This window comes from Liolophura sinensis, chromosome 11, assembly GCF_032854445.1.
Source record: "Liolophura sinensis isolate JHLJ2023 chromosome 11, CUHK_Ljap_v2, whole genome shotgun sequence".
NCBI classification, from domain to species: domain Eukaryota; kingdom Metazoa; phylum Mollusca; class Polyplacophora; order Chitonida; family Chitonidae; genus Liolophura; species Liolophura sinensis.
The window spans coordinates 21,246,730-21,265,409 of record NC_088305.1 but is presented as its reverse complement, the minus strand read 5'-3'; the positions used below and the strand labels follow the sequence as shown (position 1 = coordinate 21,265,409).

At 40.1% G+C, this 18,680-nt stretch overlaps 1 long non-coding RNA gene across 1 annotated transcript in view; it reads right to left on the bottom strand.

Moving 5' to 3' along the window:
- The window catches only part of LOC135477635 (uncharacterized), a 56,784-nt gene extending 46,720 nt beyond the window's left edge, over window positions 1-10,064 (bottom strand). Inside the window, exon 1 of the long non-coding RNA XR_010445222.1 lies at window positions 9,096-10,064. This is a non-coding gene — a long non-coding RNA (uncharacterized LOC135477635). The remainder of the gene's footprint in view (window positions 1-9,095) is intronic.
- Window positions 10,065-18,680: the final 8,616 nt, after the last annotated feature.

Here is an 18,680-nt window from a genome sequence, read left to right as displayed (position 1 = left end):
CGGTCAGAAGTCTCGTATCTCCTTGTAATTGGTACAGCACCCTCTACGAGCTCCTATTCACATTCATCTAAATTATACTGATATATTCAGCCCACCCATCCAATTTCTATGCACATACATCCATACTAAACAGGAGGCGCTGAGCCTAGGCTTCCATCGTCGGTAGTACAATGCATTCTGTCGATATACAATGGGTGGAGTATGCAATTGACCGTAAAAAAATAAATGTTTAGTACAAACCAGATTAGTAGTGAATACATTTTGGTATTTTTTAAACTACTTCGTGTCATTGACTATGATATAAATACTTTCACTTGAAATTAATTAAATTGAAATTAATTCATGAAATCTACATGAAATTTTCACCAATCATGAGCAATATCACCAAAACCTGCTAACTGATTAATACTGTATTCAATCAAATTACACGAACGCAATACATAGATTAGTGATCAGACATTATGAGAGCGGAAATTAAGCTTACTGATTTATTTCACCAGAAGAAATTTATTAATTTGATACTTTTTTTTATTTTTATATAAATGTGACGTAATGAAAGAGAGCAGAATTCTTTGATCACAACCTTTAGTCATCTGTTTTAGCTGTTGCTTCCTTTTAACCTTTGTTACAGGGATGATATGCGCATTTTTAGATGACAAAGTAGACTGTTCACATACAAATTGTTGTCTAACATGAAAATGTTGACACTGATGGACAGATGTTGACACTGATGGACAAATGTTGACATTGATGGACAAATGTTGACAATGATGGACAAATGTTGACATTGATGGACAAATGTCCAGCAGGGAAAAATAGGCTCTTACGCTAAGTCAGATTAACGAGGAAGTGTTTGAAATGTCAAATTATGACGTTCTCTCCACGGTTCAGTCGTGTTGATCAGTTGTGCCTGTCAATATCCAAACGTATTGATTAAAACTTTATGACATTTATGCTCGGAAATGATTATATCTTTCGGGCTAACTGCTTTCATTTGTTATTGCTCAATGTCTGAACTGCCGTCTAAAGTAAAATGTAATATTACCATTTCATGAGGACCGCCGCCATTATGGATCGTTCATATAACGGTCAGTGAGCACTCTAGTCTCATGAACGTCTGGCAAGTCTCGATTTTCGCCGTCACCGCGAAAGCTTATGTGGGTTTCAGGTGGGATAGATGCATATTAGCCACAAATAGGATGACATGAACCCGACTTTCTACAATCCTGTCGGCATTGGGCTGAAAAACGGTGGTAAGAGGGAGAAGTGACAGTGGGGTGAGGAGACTGCACCCCATAGATTTCGCATGGGTACAATTTACTTACGGATGGAGGATTTGTTCCAGTGTCAAACGTTTAAAAGCCAACGACAGAATCTCTTAGGTCGCTTATTGCCGAATTGCTAACATTCAAACCGCAAATCCACCGTGCAGTGGTATTTCAACGGCCAGCCACGATACATTTACAGCAACTTTGAAAACAAAAATATGAAAATATCGGCATTGCTTAATTGATACTACTAGTGATAAAGTTAATGTGTTTATGCCAGTTACGAAATCCTTCCGGGGCATTGGTAAAGCTCCGGTTACATTATAGGAAGTCAAGCGACACATCCCTGGGCGAGGTCACAGAGGTCGTGACCTTTAAGTAACAAGCCATTGAATCCTCTGCAGGGAACGACCTTAGCAAGTCAAAGGTTGACAGGTCTCGTGCCGCCAGGATTTGGAAGAGGGATATGGTATGAAGGCACGAAGAGTTGCGATGGCATGCTTCGTTGGCCTGGGTGGCCTCTATATTCCCTCCCAGTCGGGATACGGTATCCTCAGCACTGCACCCCGACGGGTGTGCCAGCACGACTGTATTTCAATCCCACGGTTCAACTACCAGTCACTGACAACGTGCCATGAATATCCATCAACTGACAATGCATTGAAACTTTGCAGCTCTACATTTACATACAAATATCTTCTTTGATTCGGAAGATTAAAATATCTCATTACAGAAATGCGATATGTTGTCTTCCAAGTATACTCTAAGTTTGGTTCATGGGTATATGTACGTCTAATGGGTATACTGTAAGCTTGGTTTATGGGTATAGGTACGTGTAATGGGTATACTGTAAGTTTGGTTCATGGGTATATGTACGTCTAATGGGTATACTGTAAGCTTGGTTTATGGGTATATGTACGTCTAATGGGTATACTGTAAGCTTGGTTTATGGGTATAGGTACGTGTAATGGGTATACTGTAAGTTTGGTTCATGGGTATATGTACGTCTAATGGGTATACTGTAAGCTTGGTTTATGGGTATAGGTACGTGTAATGGGTATACTGTAAGTTTGGTTCATGGGTATATGTACGTCTAATGGGTATACTGTAAGCTTGGTTTATGGGTATAGGTACGTGTAATGGGAATACTGTAAGTTTGGTTCATGGGTATAAATTGCTGTCTGGTATACCAAGGTTGCTTGTTGGTATACATATGCCCGTATATATACTCATGGGTATATTCAGACCCGCCTTGTGTACGGGAAGGTTGCTAGTGGGTATAATAGACCCATCCTGTGTACTGGAAGGTGATCTTTGGTATATATAGGCCCGTATGGTTTACGGAGAGCTGCTCGTGGGTATACATAGAAGCGCCCGGTATACCTGAAGGTTACTCGTAGGTGTACATGCGCCCACCCGGTATACCAGAAGTTGCTCATGGGTATATATAGACCCGTATGATATACCGGAAGACTGCTCGTGGGTAGTCATAAGCCCACCAGGTGTACCAGAGAGTAGCTCGTGGGTATATATAGACCTGTATGGTATACCGGAAGGTTACTCGTGGGTACATATACACCCACCCGGTGTACCAGACGGTTGTTCGTGAGTATACATAGAACCGTCAGGTATACCTGAAGGGTACTTGTAGGTATATATACGCTCACCCGGAACACCAGAAGGTTGCTGGTGGGTATATATTCGCCCACCTGATATAGCAGAAAGTTGCTTGTGCGTATACATAGACCCGTGTATGGTATACCGGAAGGTTGGTCGTGGATATATATACTTCCACCCGGTATACCAGAAAGTTGCTTGCGGGTATAAATACGCCAACTTGGTGAACCAGAAGGTTGCGTGTGGGTATATATACGCTCACCCGGTATAGCAGAAAGTTGAGTGTGGGTATACATGGGCCGATCAGGTATACTGTGGGTATACAGAGGTTCGCGTGATATGCTGTAAACTTGGTCGTGGGTATACATAAGCCTGTATAGTAAACCTTAAAGTTGGTCGTTGGTATATATAGGTTTGTCTAGAATGTTGTAAGTTTGTCCGTGGGCTCCACATATGTTTTTACAAAACACTTGTGGTAAATGACCACTCTTTAGTCCCCAAAGTTGACACAAGCACTAAAACATCTTCAGTATAATCAATTTGCTCCAATGCATTTGCTCAACGCGAGGACATGCTCATGCGCTAATTGACAAGCCCCCGTTACGGAGCACGCGCCGTGATTGACCCGCCCAACTCGGACAGACCACAAGAACATACGTCAGTCCAGCGTTCTTCAGACTTTCATCGGTTGGTTAGTTAAATACGAGAAGTATCTGCTTCGGCAGTGTGACTTCTCTTGTCAGAGTTTCTAGAGTCGGACGACAGAGGCTAGTATTCGTCCATTTTCATCCAATCAATGTATTTACACTTCCTTTCGAAACATTTATACACTCAAAAAATTAATCTGTTAAGTTTAACAGAAAATAATGTATTCTGCTATTGCAACAGATTATTCTGTTAAATATAACACACATATTCTATTAAGTCAACATAAAGATTCTATTAGACTAACAGTATATTATGTTAAATATGACACACTATTATGTTATTCATAACAGAATACATTATTAGGAATCTAAATATATGTAATTCAGGAGAGTACGAATGTAAATTTGCATTAGCTGCATGCGACATTTCGCAATGTCGATATCGTCTTGAACTCAGGCCTCTCATTACATGAATTACTGACGTTACAACAAATCAGTCAGTTAGTCCGACTGACCAACTGACTGATTGCTGATAAACTCTGTATAAAGGTTAACAAATTAAAAAGGTAAAGAAATATGTCCCCGTTCTTGTGATGAAAAGCGACAGGAGACAAGCAGATTGCCCTTTTACTTTGACGTCGTCTCCTATGTGTGTGTGTCAAGTGTCTGTTGTTAAAAGCCTGTGGAGTCGTCTCTGCACTGTATCTTGAGAAGAAGAATTCTGATATGTTCTGGGTTTAAAATCGTGTTAAGGTAATCTGACCAATTAATCATTAACTGTATCCTAACACATACACACCTGCCTCCGTACAGCTCACCGACTCAGGCTTGTACGGGCAGGCAGACAGACAAGCAATCAGCCAGACCGCCTGCCTGCCCGCCCCAGCCAGCCAACCAGCCACACAGACACACAGAGCGACTTGTAGGGTTTGTTGCAGCTAAAACAGCACTGTGTCTTGTGATTTAAAGATTATTTACAGAGAAACGAAAGATGAAATGAGTAGCCTATGTATATATTTGTGTGTGCTTGGGCTTGACGAGGAGCCATTAAGCAACAACTACGGATTTTAAAGTCTTCGTATGAACTGACCCGGGTTTGATTCCAAATCCCTCGACTTCGAGGCTGACGCTTTAACTATCATAGGCCATCGAAGCGGTCAAAGAGAGTAACCTAAAATTTCCATCATCTGACAATCCGGGTATCATGTCTATATATGTTCATATTTGTCTATAGCTAATTCTGGACCACACATAATCACTCAAAGACAAGCAACTGTCTGACTGACTGATTACACCAGTCATTGTCCTGGGCGGCGACGGACACCCGGATGTATGGACAGCGCAGACGCGGGACTGGTCACTTCATGGTTTCCGTTTGTTGGACCAGATCGGAAACAATCTAGACAACCACGCTATTCCATTCTTAACAACTCTTGTTAGTGAAATGGTACTGTCACAGTACTAAGGAATGAATGTTTAAAGAGAATGTCACACGTGAAAAAAATCACTAGGAGAGTTATATATACAGGGAGGCACAATAATGGATTTAAATATGTAAATAATATGTATATGGATATGTAAATAACGAAAATTTAGAAATAAAAAGTATCCATATCAGTTGAGTGACGTTTCAAGTAAGTTTTTTACGTCTTTATCACTAGGTTGGATAAGCTTCGTTAACATATTACTCTGCTCTGTGATGAAAGATCATCGGCCAAATTTATTTATTTAGTCGATTGGAGTATTACGTCGTACTCACGGATCTTTCACTTACACGACGACTACCAGCATTCTGGGTAGCGGAAAGTGGACACAGCCAGGGGGGAATCCACGACCATCCGCAGGTTGCGACCTTTTCTGTCTCGTCGTTCCAATGTGAACGTATAATTTTAGTATTTCCTTATTAATTTATAACGCAACGGGCTTAAAAGAAGAAGAAGGAAAAAAAACCCACAGGTACCTGCTAGTAACCAAAGAAATTTCAGCATGTTACTTTGTCACTATCAGAAGTTTGATGAAGTTTTGGTTTTTTCGTGAAACCCATCTGTGAATTTATCCGATTTAAGGATTACAGGAAAAAGAGTATGGCAATATTAGCTATATTCCAAGATTGTGATCAATGGCATTTGGTCACAAAATTGGTGAAGCGCTTGGGGATGTGGTATATGAACGAATGAACGAACTCCCCCAAAACTTCGCTGAATATTTCGTTTGGATTTGTCAGGTGTCAGATCTTCAAGCTGACATTTGTTGATCATCATCCAGACTATTATTCATCCCTATATCGTATTTTACAACAGACATTTGGCCCTCAGAATAGCAGCTATGTAAGTATTATTTGATTGAATATCGCTTCATCTCAACATGTGGGCGGCTACATCAGAGACGGAGGCGAAAATCTGTCTCTCCAGCTTAAGAGTTTATTAAAACCCGTCCACCAAAATGATGGCGTTCAGTGCTCAGCCTGGAGGAGACGTCTTAAGAGGAGTTGACAGCTAGTTAGGACGGTCCGGTATGAAATGAGATAAAACCAAGCCTCGTGTGTAAATCACCGATCATCCTGTGGTCAGTACACCTGTTTACCAGCGCTCATTTATAACGTCATCAAATATGTATACCTGTTTATAGGCCCACAAATGAGTTATTCCCCATCTAATCCCTGTGAGATTTGAACTCTAAATTCTCGGCTCGTCCGGAAACGGTCGGCCTCTCTCGGGACCCAGCGGTCAACATCGGGCCCTTTACGATACTGTTCAACATATCGTTGTATAGGACTGACACAGTGACTGACTTGCATCCCTGGATTAGCCGATCGAAGACACGGTCTCTTTCCGTCTTTTTCTCCCACTCTCCCTATCTGCCTCTCTTCCACGCTTCCTTTACAAAACACTTTCCACATCTATGGACAAGCTATTTCATATATCACCCGGCTTACGGGCCGCACTCTTTAGCGTGATCAAACTGATCTCGGGCCAGCTTTGGCAATTTGGGCTAAGCTGGGATTTGGATGTTCGTTCTAATCACATGCAACTATACAATTAGACCTACACATGTTCATTTTTTCTTATCTTGCCGAATCGTATACAATTTAAGTAGCGAGGGCAAATATCGGAAACGCGAAATATAAAAAACAAAAAAAAAAATGCATCAGATCAGAATATTTAGAGTGTTGTACAGCGGACCTTAAGTGGTTTAGTGCGGCAGTGACTAACGATTCCAAACGTCCATGATATACCGTTACTTATACAGTTAATATCTTATCCTTACCAGGCTCTGTAGATTGCCTCAAGAGAAGATTAACTCTTGCAGTGCTAGACACAGCAACGATATATGTGTATGATCTAAGCCAAGGGTCTGTCGTATAGAACATTGCGTCGGGTTAATCGTGGCCAGAAAAAAAAAAGACCAAACCTTTTATCTGTATTTGTGAAGCCTTTTGCCCGGTAATGCTAAAAAAACGTTAGCTTTGACAGGAGATTAGGGATTGAAGACAGATTAGAATGTTACAACATTGAGCAATATAACTGTCATAAACGGGATTTAGAGATCGGCCGTCCATGTCACTCTCCACAATACAGGCGCCACATAACGGGCGTCAGTAGAGGGTGAACTCTGATGTCCTAAACAACAACTGGCAGTATTTAAGAATAAAGCGGATTTTCTCTTTATTTTATTGGATGTTTAACGACGGATTTAAGTTTTATCTGTGTTAAGATAAAACGGCGATCATAGAATGACACAAAAACTCGCGCCATTCATTAAGAAACGGGCTCCTAGTAAGGTCTCGTAACTCGTAATCGTACAAAAACTATTCCAGCCTTTCGTTAGGTTCACGAAGTACAGAAAATGTTAATTCCAGTCAATTTTCAGCTGCCATAATTGATTTTGTACATACTTACTTTTTATACCCTAAGTATTTCAGCCAGGTTAATCCTGATATACGCTGGAATAATGTTTTAGGCTCAAAAATATTGCACAGGAGATAAAATGGAATAAACCAAACAAATTGCCGATGAAAGAGGTTTAACCTCTATTAGAAATCTGTGTATCGTGCCAGAGTTACTAATCTGGTGACGTTATCAAATAATGTTCCACTAAATGATACCTGGAGGAGTGCATAGCGTGATAATGCAATATCAAAATACAAACATATTTTGTGTGACAAAGCTTGTCCCGATTTCCATTGTTATCTTAACACTGAAGTATATGCTACCGAGAATCAAACACTGAAGTATATACTACCAAGAACCAAACACTGAAGTATATACTACCGAGAATCAAATACTGAAGTATATACTACCGAGAATCAAACACTGAAGTACACACTACCAAGAATCAATCACTGAAGTATATACCACCAAGAATCAAACACTGAAGTATATACTACCGAGAATCAAATACTGAAGTATATACTACCGAGAATCAAACACTGAAGTATATACTACCGAGAATCAAACACTGAAGTATATACTACCAAGAATCAAACACTGAAGTATATACTACCGAGAAATATGTTGAATTTGGACAACTTTATCACTTTAACCTACTAAATATGAGATGACATTGCCTAACCTCCGATGCACATGAGGTAATGCAATACATCAGAGCTCAGATATGTGTAATGTTTGCCTTGATCCGGAAGTTAAGTTCTCTTGGAAACCTATAGCAGGACTGTGAAATCACAGCGATGGAAGATTATCTCACAAATATTAAAAATTCTGGTTCAATCCTATCTCCTGCAATTTTTAATGCAATTTTGTAATCTAATTACACAATCTTTGTACATTCTCTTAGGCTAGATGGAAGTAAACCGAAGTATCGAAATAGTCAGTCTGATTAAGTGATTGGCTGCACATGTTGGATACATAGGCCCGTCTGTCTTACACTACAAATACTACAGTGACATTCTCGTCAAAACGAGGGAATGTAAAAAAACCACTAGTTCCGAAAAAAAAAACTTTTAAAAGCAGTGTCGGATATGACGCATTATGCAAGATAAATTTCAAATGGTTTGTGGTTTTAAGTTAATAAGAACATATATATTCTTTGGCACATGCGTCTCCGTTGGAGCTAATGCCTGGGCGAGAAATTAAGGCAGGTATGTTTATTGCGCTCTCTTTATAATTGTGATTTTAAAAATGTCCTTGGGGAATATTGGAACCATAAATCTGAGTTTCATTTCCTTTTCTATCGCATTGCTTTGGACCAGCGCAGATGTAAAGTTTTTGACACGCGGAATTTCCATGTTCCGTGGACATGCAGGTATCAGAAAGACAGACTTTTACGACACGAACAATGGTGTGTCTTGCACGAGGCATTCCCCAGTGTCTTATTAATTGTACGGAAGCAGCTGGGTCGACAAGACATGGCGATATAACAAGGGCTTTATGAAGTACGTTATCAGATTAACGATGACATGTGGGCAGAAAGCAATGTTCGGGAAATATACACGTGTGTCTAAGCTTTACCCTCGCCAAGTTTGGTCTGGGAACACTACTGGTGAATAAAATCCTTCAAAGCATATCAAGATAAAGCACAGAAAAAACGACAAAGAAGAACGTACCTGTTCTGGTGTGAACTGATTGAAATAAGACTGCCAGTGTTAACATACAGGCTAATAATCTCAGGGTAGCTCCAATGTGTCCCATCTTCTCAGTTTATATATCTCCTGCACCTTTACGTGATATGCTGTACAATTCCTCTGCAAACTGGAACGCGCTAGGAACGATCCTTGGGAACGCTGTCACGGATGGGAACCCTTCACAGGAATGCCTGAGTTGAGTACAATACGAAAACGCGCTTCACTTTCACCAGCAAATTCGGACGGTCACTGACGAGGAACGCTTTGGTTACAGCCTGTTATTAGGTACTGCGCGACGGATAGGTTTAACAAGTTTGTCTTTTGGATCGCTCGACTGTCGATTTCTGCTTTGACGTACGCGTGCTTGCTTTGATCTGGTGACGATGTTCCTTCTGGTGTGAGTTTGCGAATAACGGGACTTATTTATGTGCTCGGCTTACCCCCGCTAACATGTTCCGTTCCCTCAGTCCAGTTCGTGAGTTTGTTCAGAATGTACGGTCAGTTAAGTCCACTACCAGTCCTCTCTATACGGGGGGTTTAGCTGAATACAACGCTCCAGGCAGAAAGATCCAGAAAAGGTAAAAGCTCGTCGGATGGTCGCTTAAATGACACCGGTGTTTGTGATACTTTTTTTTATCCACTTCTCGAAGCGTAGGCGGGTTTCAGCGCACACGTACGGTGCGTCCTGACGAGAGTACACGGGGGAAGGAGAAAGGGGTTCCCAGCCAGTCAGGATCAAATCTACCCCGCTCGCAGCTCCACTCTCCGTCACGAACTCAACGACAAATCAACGTGCACCTGTCGAACGGCTGCGCTCGCTTATGGTCAAAGTGGGCGGAGGCTGTAATTAAAAATGTAAATCGGACTGAGCTGTCCGCTTAGCTTTGTGCATACGGGCTTATTGAATTGACTTGTACGTCACAGCTTAACAACTCTTCACTGGGCTCACGGGCTTTCGCTGGCTTTGGATGGGGCAACGGGACTATACAAGAGAGATACGGTCAATATCGCAGTGAGGGGAATATCGGCCTGGCGCGCCCGTAACGGGAGCTTCAGCGGATCTTCCGAGTGCTCCGTCGTTGTCAGAGTTTGTTTTCGCCCCAAAATGAGATTGCAAGCATTCAGTGGACTTCGCCCACTTCGCACGGGATGATTAAAGGATTTTCAATGCCCGCATGCTTATTTAGTGCTATATATACCTATATATACTACAACATACTACAGATCAGTGCCCTCCTTTCAATAAGAGCAACAAAAGAGCAGAGAGGACTATAGTTTGATAAAGCCCACACCAAGTGAATACCCGTGCACTATCAGATATGCTGACGATGTGTATGAACTTCTTGTCAATTTGCAGGCACACTGAAGTCCCACGCTCTGCACAAATACCCACTATTTTGTGATAAAATGAACAGGCTCAGATTTGCGCTGGTCGAAATTAAATAACGAGCATTGCTTTTATATGGGCAATGTTATATAAACGTAGTCTCTAGTGCCTAACATTATCGACATATTGGTAAAATACTGTTAAGTTTTTCGCCATACATACTCAAGTTTTCATGTATTTTTCCATTCAATCACATATAAACATTTTACTATAGGACGGGTAAAAAACAGAGCTTTGTTAAAATTCTCTCACATACGAAATATAAAATAAAACAAAGAGTAAATACACTGACAGAAATGTCGCTTAGCACAATTACGAGAAGTTGGCATTCATATTTTAATAACTGTTTCCTTGTGGAATTTATTTATTTAATGAACTGGTGTTTTACATCACACTCAAGAATGGGAGAATGTATGGAAAAATCGTATCACCTAGAGCAAAGCCGATAAGCTTTTTTGTAGTTTTATACGTTGGGTCACATTATATACTCCGTATTAGGAAAAAATTTTCAAAATTTTCGAAATCGACATTGTCTAACCTCTCAGTTGGCTTAAATGACCCAGGGTGGCCTACTTTGGTATTAAACTCGCGTATGATACCCGGAGCAGAGACCAGTGGTCAGCTGAGCGAGATCAAGGTGATGAATGGTTGTTAAGAATATTATACGAATTAACTTGAAAACTGACCGAGCGCTTTGTCGTCAAACAAAACTGTTTGTGCTCACGAAGTGCGGAATGGATTATGAGCGGTCACGGTACACGGACGATGATGATTGGATAATGAAAAAAAAAAGGATTTTGTCGCGATGCACTTTGAATGGTTTCAAAGCCACCTATAATTGCATTCATACTAGGAATGTCTTCTATATAGTAACATCTCCTGCATTTGTGCGGATTAGCCATATCCTAGTATTGTTGGTGGAAATTCCAGAAATCAGTACAAGCATGTAAGGGCAATGGTAATCTAGTGCAAAGTCACCCATGCGAACAGTTCGTCCTCAGTCCACTCAAACCATGCACTGCCTATCAGGTGAATAAGAACGACCGAGTTCCTTGCGACCAGTTACCCGGAGCCAAGAGGGTGAGACGTCATGATTGTTCCGAAGCGTCACGCACGAGCAGAAGCTCTATGTACGGCGCGCCCCATGACACACCCACTCTATCCGCAGTTAATAACGACAATAATAATATTTACCCGTCGATAACAACTCACGGTACACATTGCTGTACTTTTCGCCGGTTCTGTTGTGCTATATTTTTTCACGCCCCTTAATGTTTCATATATCATGTCTGAGGCTTCAAGATCGGTTATCGTGATAGTTACTGATGGTGATCAAGTAATATGTTGAGGTTGATCAGGTCACTGGGTGGGGCCTCATGTCTTGTGTCAAATAATTTTAAACTACGTAAATTCTGGGTCAGTAAAATAAATTTCAGCTAAAACAGCAGAAAAGAACATATCAAATTTAATGATTGAAATTTTGACTTAGCTCTAAGATCGCTTCGTGATCCTGAGGCTACTTGTATTCTGCCAGTGAAGTATGCGTATTTGTACATCACAGATGACAAACCCCGAGCAATCCAGTTTCCTTCACTCACAAAACTCACGGCTATCATAGCTGTTAAATATTCATTAGGGCGGCGATCTACCGTCTCTCAGCAACTTGTGGAACTCTGTTTAGCTCGGTGCGGTTTCTTGCCACCATCATGATGACCCTCATCGTATTAGTGGATTGTTCTTTAGCATGGCGTAACAGACCAAGTCAACACATGAATGGAATAAATAAATAAATACTTATTCTGTGTTGATTTTCACTCTATTTTAAAACCGGTGAGTGACGTCATTTTCTTAAGACAAGACTGTATCAGTGTAAAGTGTTACGAAAGTGGACCTTGCGCTTGAATAAAAACGATGACTTGGTTGTGTTATAGTTTTGACGAAACACAACCATTGTATACAAATGTTCCCGCTAACGAAGACTTTCTGACTTTAAAACTTTTTATTTTCAATAGTTTAAATATGTTTAAAAGGAAGTTTTGTCGAAATAAAATGATCAAATAAACTTTGTGTCAATTCTATGTTGTATTTTAAAGGTCAGATTAAAGGGAATTCATATGCTAATCAGCAAGTGCAGATCCTTTGCTGATTTTCTAAGCTGGATATAATATGCTACAAAAGCACAATGTAATAGTACTCTCTTGTTCAAAAAACAAACAAAACAAAACAAACAACAACAACAACAAAAAAAACAAAAAAAAAAAACAAAAAAACAAATTAGCCAAATTTTTTCAGCAGATACACACATGTAACTGTTGGTTTAATCATGGGACATGGGATCATTTAATAGTTCATGATATCAAAATATACGGAATTCATTTTCTTTCTGGCCCCTTCCCCTTGCGCTCATTGTGCCTCCGAAGAAAGTTTCAGCGACAGCATCATCTCAGACCGACTGAGGACACGTGGTTATTGTAATCTGTATAACCTTTGTGCCAGGTAGAACAAACTGTTGGCGTCCGTATAATGCGACTAAATAGAAGACGGACCATGCGTGAATAGGGTCGCTGTTATAATTTGTGTCTGGGGCCGCCAAGCCTTCATATGTATAACTTTTGATTTGAGCGGTGGAGGGAGAAGGAAGGCGTGTATATTGAGCATGTTGGAAGGGCCGATTCCACTAGGCTCATTTTGAGCTTCCCCTTCCTCGTACTTCTCCCTCCCCTTCTCAAGGATCTAGTGGATTTGTTTCACTCACCATTCGTGCAGCGAGCGTCATAAAAGTGAAAGAAGCACCGATAAAATAAAGGAATAAATCGATGGAGCAGACCGTTTAATATGGGTCCGCCGGCACATTGGCATCATCAAAACCATTTCTATTGACATCGCTTTGGCCCAATTTTCTTTTCGTCGTTTTCAGACCATATGGGTCAGCTAGATCCCATGCAAGAAAGCAGTTGATGGGTGAACCATTTCTCCCTCAGTCTTTACCAACAATTAACTGTAAGAATTGGACACGTTTCGTCAACCCATACCGGTCCACATCAGTGTAATCAGTATATATAATGTATATATTTTTAAACAAAATTTATATTGAAGTGAAGCCGAAAGTTGTTCAACGAAAGCGGGTCTGGGAATAGAATAAAAGTAATAAAAAAAACAAACAGTTGGTACAAAGTGGATGGCTACTGTCTCAACTTTTCAACTACCCGTAGACATGGCTAGTTCAAACCAGCTCCATTGATTAAATTCAGTTTTTCTCTCTCCAGAATCTTATCTGACAAGATCTGACATAATGTGGTGAATCGGACACAAACTTGGCAGCGTGCCAATGCTTATCTGGGGTGCTCAAATGCATAGTTTGATGGCTCATACGAAAGGCTGTAAACGAAGACGCTAGAGTGAAAACCTTAGTTAGCGGTATACATATAATCACTTCGTCAGATTGTTGAACACTGTCTACCACAGCGAGAAAGAATCAAACCAAACACAAGGGACTCGACGTACAGATCATTTTCCCCCTTTTTCTAATAACAGCTTCCTGAAAATTTACAGACAGATTCGATTGTTATTACTGACTATCATATTAGCACTCATACATATACCTAACTTGTACTTAAGCCAAATCGTCTCCAGTTCCTTGATTGCTACGAGAGCGAAAAAATACAAGAAATCAGAAGGTTTATTAATTTAAAAACAAATCCATCAGAGAGTATGATTTAATTAGTGGTGAGAAGAAATGCACGCCATGGAAACCAAGAGGGAAATGACTGCAGCGGAGAAAAGCATACAACACGGTTGACGGGAAGAGTGGAAAGGAATGGATCGATATGTATGGGTCTACATCACGATATCAACTATGTACTCTTTAGTCACTTATACAAAGACTAGTACATACACTGACAACCATTATTAAATTCATGAGCAGCAGCAATGAGTGATTGATTAATTGTTTGACTGACTTTTCCGCCTCTTTTGAGGTGATATTTCAGCCCATGGACAGTGGTCAAGGGGTTATTTGGCCATGCATTAAGTGTATTTGATTGGTGTAGATGTCATTTAGCCTGGCTTTTACGTAGCAGTATTCTAGTTATTTGAGATTTACACTCGTTGGGCATAGCATGCACCGCACAGATTCCAGTGCTAAAATTCCGCCACTTTGGGTTTCGAGCCAGCGATGCACAGCAAACGTCACTGTATTCCATGGACCAACTCCAGTGTATAACGTGTCTTTCTGGACTGCCAGATTGTCTCTGAATGCCTCGGGACAAAACAAACTCCGTTTAGCGTTTTTGCCACCTATTCTCTTACCTTATAAAATGTCAACATATCATTTGAGAACGTTTATTTCACGTTTCCAAATGTAAGGTTTTTATTTTGAACATCAAGCCGCCGAATCAAGCCAGCTATAACGTTTAGGTCATTACACTAACTTACTTTTCTGCGAAGAATTATGTTTGCATCTGTTTTTGTGGAAAATATTTTACAAGTCCTGGCTAATTATTTCTTGGTGCTTTATGGTATGTGAAATCAGTAGAAAATTTATGAAACATAACTGGAATAATCTTTACTTTTTTCGTATTATTTTCCGACTTCCTGAATTGAATGCAGTTAAATGTGTGGATAAGAAGGTACAGGCTTTATGGAGCATATTGAGTGTGTGTCACAAACTTCCTAGAACTGCAATTAAAAAAATAAAACGTAAGTACTTAAGAAAAGGGCAAAGACAGGAGACAAACAGATTGCACTTTTACTTTGACGTATTCTCTTTTGTGTGTCAAATACCGTTGTCAAATGTTTAGGGCCTTGCTCTGCCATGTATCCGCTGATGGACAATTCTGAGAAGCTTTTGGTTTTAAAGCGTGTGAAATTAATCTATCAACAAATTATTAACAGTGTCCTAGCACACACCTGCCACCATGAATTAGTCTTTGTCCCCTAACCCCGCAGCTGGACAAGCTCATCAACTCCTCAGTTCTCCACCTGTAATTACAACCAATGGACAGGTAAGCTATGCTCTGGCTAAAGTGAAACGCCAGGCCTTAATTGTACCATTATAAACGCATTTAAGCATATCTTGTGCGCTGCGTTGTCTCACACAGGTATCAGATATAAAGAAGCGGAATTCCTAACGGCATAGAGAGTAAAACCAGAGCAGCGACGGCAATGTGACAGCTGACAAACAGTCACGTAGCTCTTTATCAGATGCTTGGGTAAAACCATAGACAAGTTTCTGACAAACTTTCGAACATGTGTTTGACAGATATGAACACCATGTTTGAGAAAGACAAGTGGCCTTCAATGGATGTTAGACTGCCCATACAATCCGACAATGGAGGTTAGACTGCCCATACAATCCAACGAACATTACTCCACTATGGTTACTTTAACTTTTTTTTTGTCTTGTGGATAGGCATTCCAGTACATAAGCAATCGTACATCACAATATTCTTTAAGATGTAATCAAGTCAAAGCATATATAATTGTTTACAAAAAAAAGGAATTCTCATAGCCTAAAATATACATGGCTGTCTAAAATATCTACATGTACGCTCTGTATGGAAACCTTTGTTTTATTGAGTCGTAATTTTATTTATTTGATTGGTGTTTTACGCCGTACTCAATAATACTTCACTTATACAATAGCGGTCAACATTATGGTGGAAGGAAACCGGGCGTAGCCCGGGGGGAACCCACGCCCATACGCAGATTGCTGGCAGACCTTCCCACGTACGGCGGGAAAGGTATTGAGCCTTAATGGTTTATCAGTATTTATGTACGTATTTAAGAGAAGGGTCCAATTTGTGCAAAGGTGTATAAGCAGTTAAGCCCTGTATTAACTTTAGTCTGGATTAAAGCGTCATTAGATTTGTATTAGCCCAAGACTGGTCTTTAGCATTTAAGCCTGGCTTCTTTAGCACTTTTGAACAACGTTGAACAATGCAAGCGTTGGATATTTTTTCTATATACCTTCTGAGTCAAACACTCACATGCCGGCGTCGACAATAACTTTCCTTGCCTTCATTTCCAAAAAAGTTGAAATGATTCAGTCGCTAACAACGACACAGGGAAAAATGCACACCCTAAATGTTAAATTGCACACCTTAGCAAACTAAATCGAAAGTGACTATCTAGCAGTTCACATAAGGCAAGTGTTTTCCCTTCAATTTACATCTCCATTTCCGTATAACTAAGTTTCAGCAGAACCAAAAAAAAAATGATTAAATGATCAAAAGGTATTGGTACCATTAATACCTTATTTAAATCAAGGACACGGTAGTAAGGCAGTGTTATGGCCCTTCGTGGGAACGGCGAGTCTCCGACAGAACGAAATCGTAATTGCTGTGACTGTCAATCATCGGGTAGTCGCAAGTCGTAAACTGGGTCATTGTCGTGCGAGTTGTTCTGACAGGTCACTCCAATGTTGTTCACCCAAGCATACATGTGTGTATGTTTGGGAGATTAACGTCGTACTAAACAATTTTTCAGTCATATGACGACGAGGATTCATTTGGTGTGTGTACATATCCAGTGTCTTCTTGTGGCAGGGCGAGTCGCAGCGCAAGTCTATGCCGCCAAAGTGCTGCCGCCACTGAAGTAACATGCGGAAGACATCAGGCATGACGCCACATTCACAATCACATTATACTGATACCGGGACAACAAGTCATGTTTCCTTGCTCTAATCTCTCAGTGCTGATCGCCAAGCGAGACAGCAGAAGTAGTACCATTTTTAGTCTCTGGTATTACCCGACTCAGGTTTGATCCCGGGATCTCTTTCACTGCACAACTTAGAAAGAATACACAACCCGATGCTATTTAATTGGTCTATATCATGGTTACCGAGAATTTAATAAACAAAGCTTCCTCCGGGCTCTGTCCGGTTTCCTCCCATCATAATACTGGCCGCCGTCGATAATGAGAAATATCCTTGAGTACGGCATAAAACACTAAATAAATAAATAAATAATCAAATAGACAACAAATGGATATTTAAAACCGACATTACATATTACAATTACATGTACACTCATATATGTTATATATTTCGATTCTTGAGTACGGCGTAAAAATAATAAATGCAGGAGATTTTTTTCGATCAATTTGTTGAATCATCCATGGACCAAATCTCCTCCTTATCTTTCGCCTCCTTTGAAATGAAATGAAAATATTTGGTGTTCAGCCTAAAGGTTAAACGAACTCACAGCAGCCCACAAGCGCCTATAAATAGAGATAAGAAATAGCAACTTCTATCTATTCCTTTTACGCCCCACATGCGTGCTGATCGGGCGAGATTAATCTCACTGTCCTCACACCAAGTTGGAACTATATATTTTTTATTATCGGTCTTGAAGACGTTCCCAAGTCTCTGAACTACTGCGCGTGCATGCGTGATCTTATTAATTCGCAAAGTTAATTACTTTTCAAAGAGAGAACTGCCTAAGTTCTGATTGTGAAAACTGATTGAATATTCCTCCGCATGCACACGTCAGTACTGACCACAGAGGGCGCTCTTTTAACCATACATGCGTGCAGACTGACCTGCAGTTAGCTGTGCTCAGATCAGAATCATGTGATATCTCTTTCGTCCAATCAGATTAATGCTGTAATTTCCGCTTGTTTTCAGAACAAGATTACAGCTTTGTTCTGGATACTTGATATGCATTTGTTGAAATTAGTATTCGTTGTTTTCTTCATACTCATCAGTTCGAAATGAATGAAGATGCATATTAAAATTGAGCCGTTATGCAGTAATGATACATTGAAATTTCCTAAAATTTTAACCTATGTTTACAGAACTGTTTTTATTTATTTTTCTCTTAACATTGTCTTGAAGGTGCAAGAACTAAAAGACACTGGTGCCATTCATTATTTGCTTACAGGCATATAAAGGACAAAAGGAGGGAACTCAGTACTATATGTGACACTGCTGATCAACATAGGCAACGTATATAGATTCTTATAGAACGTACATATAGGTTCTTATAGAACGTACATATAGGTTCTTATAGAACGTACATAAAGGTTCTTATAGAACGTACATATAGGTTCTTATAGAACGTACATATAGGTTTTTATAGAACGTACATAAAGGTTCTTATAGAACGTACATATAGGTTCTTATAGAACGTACATATAGGTTCTTATAGAACATATACATAGGTTCTTATAGAACGTATATA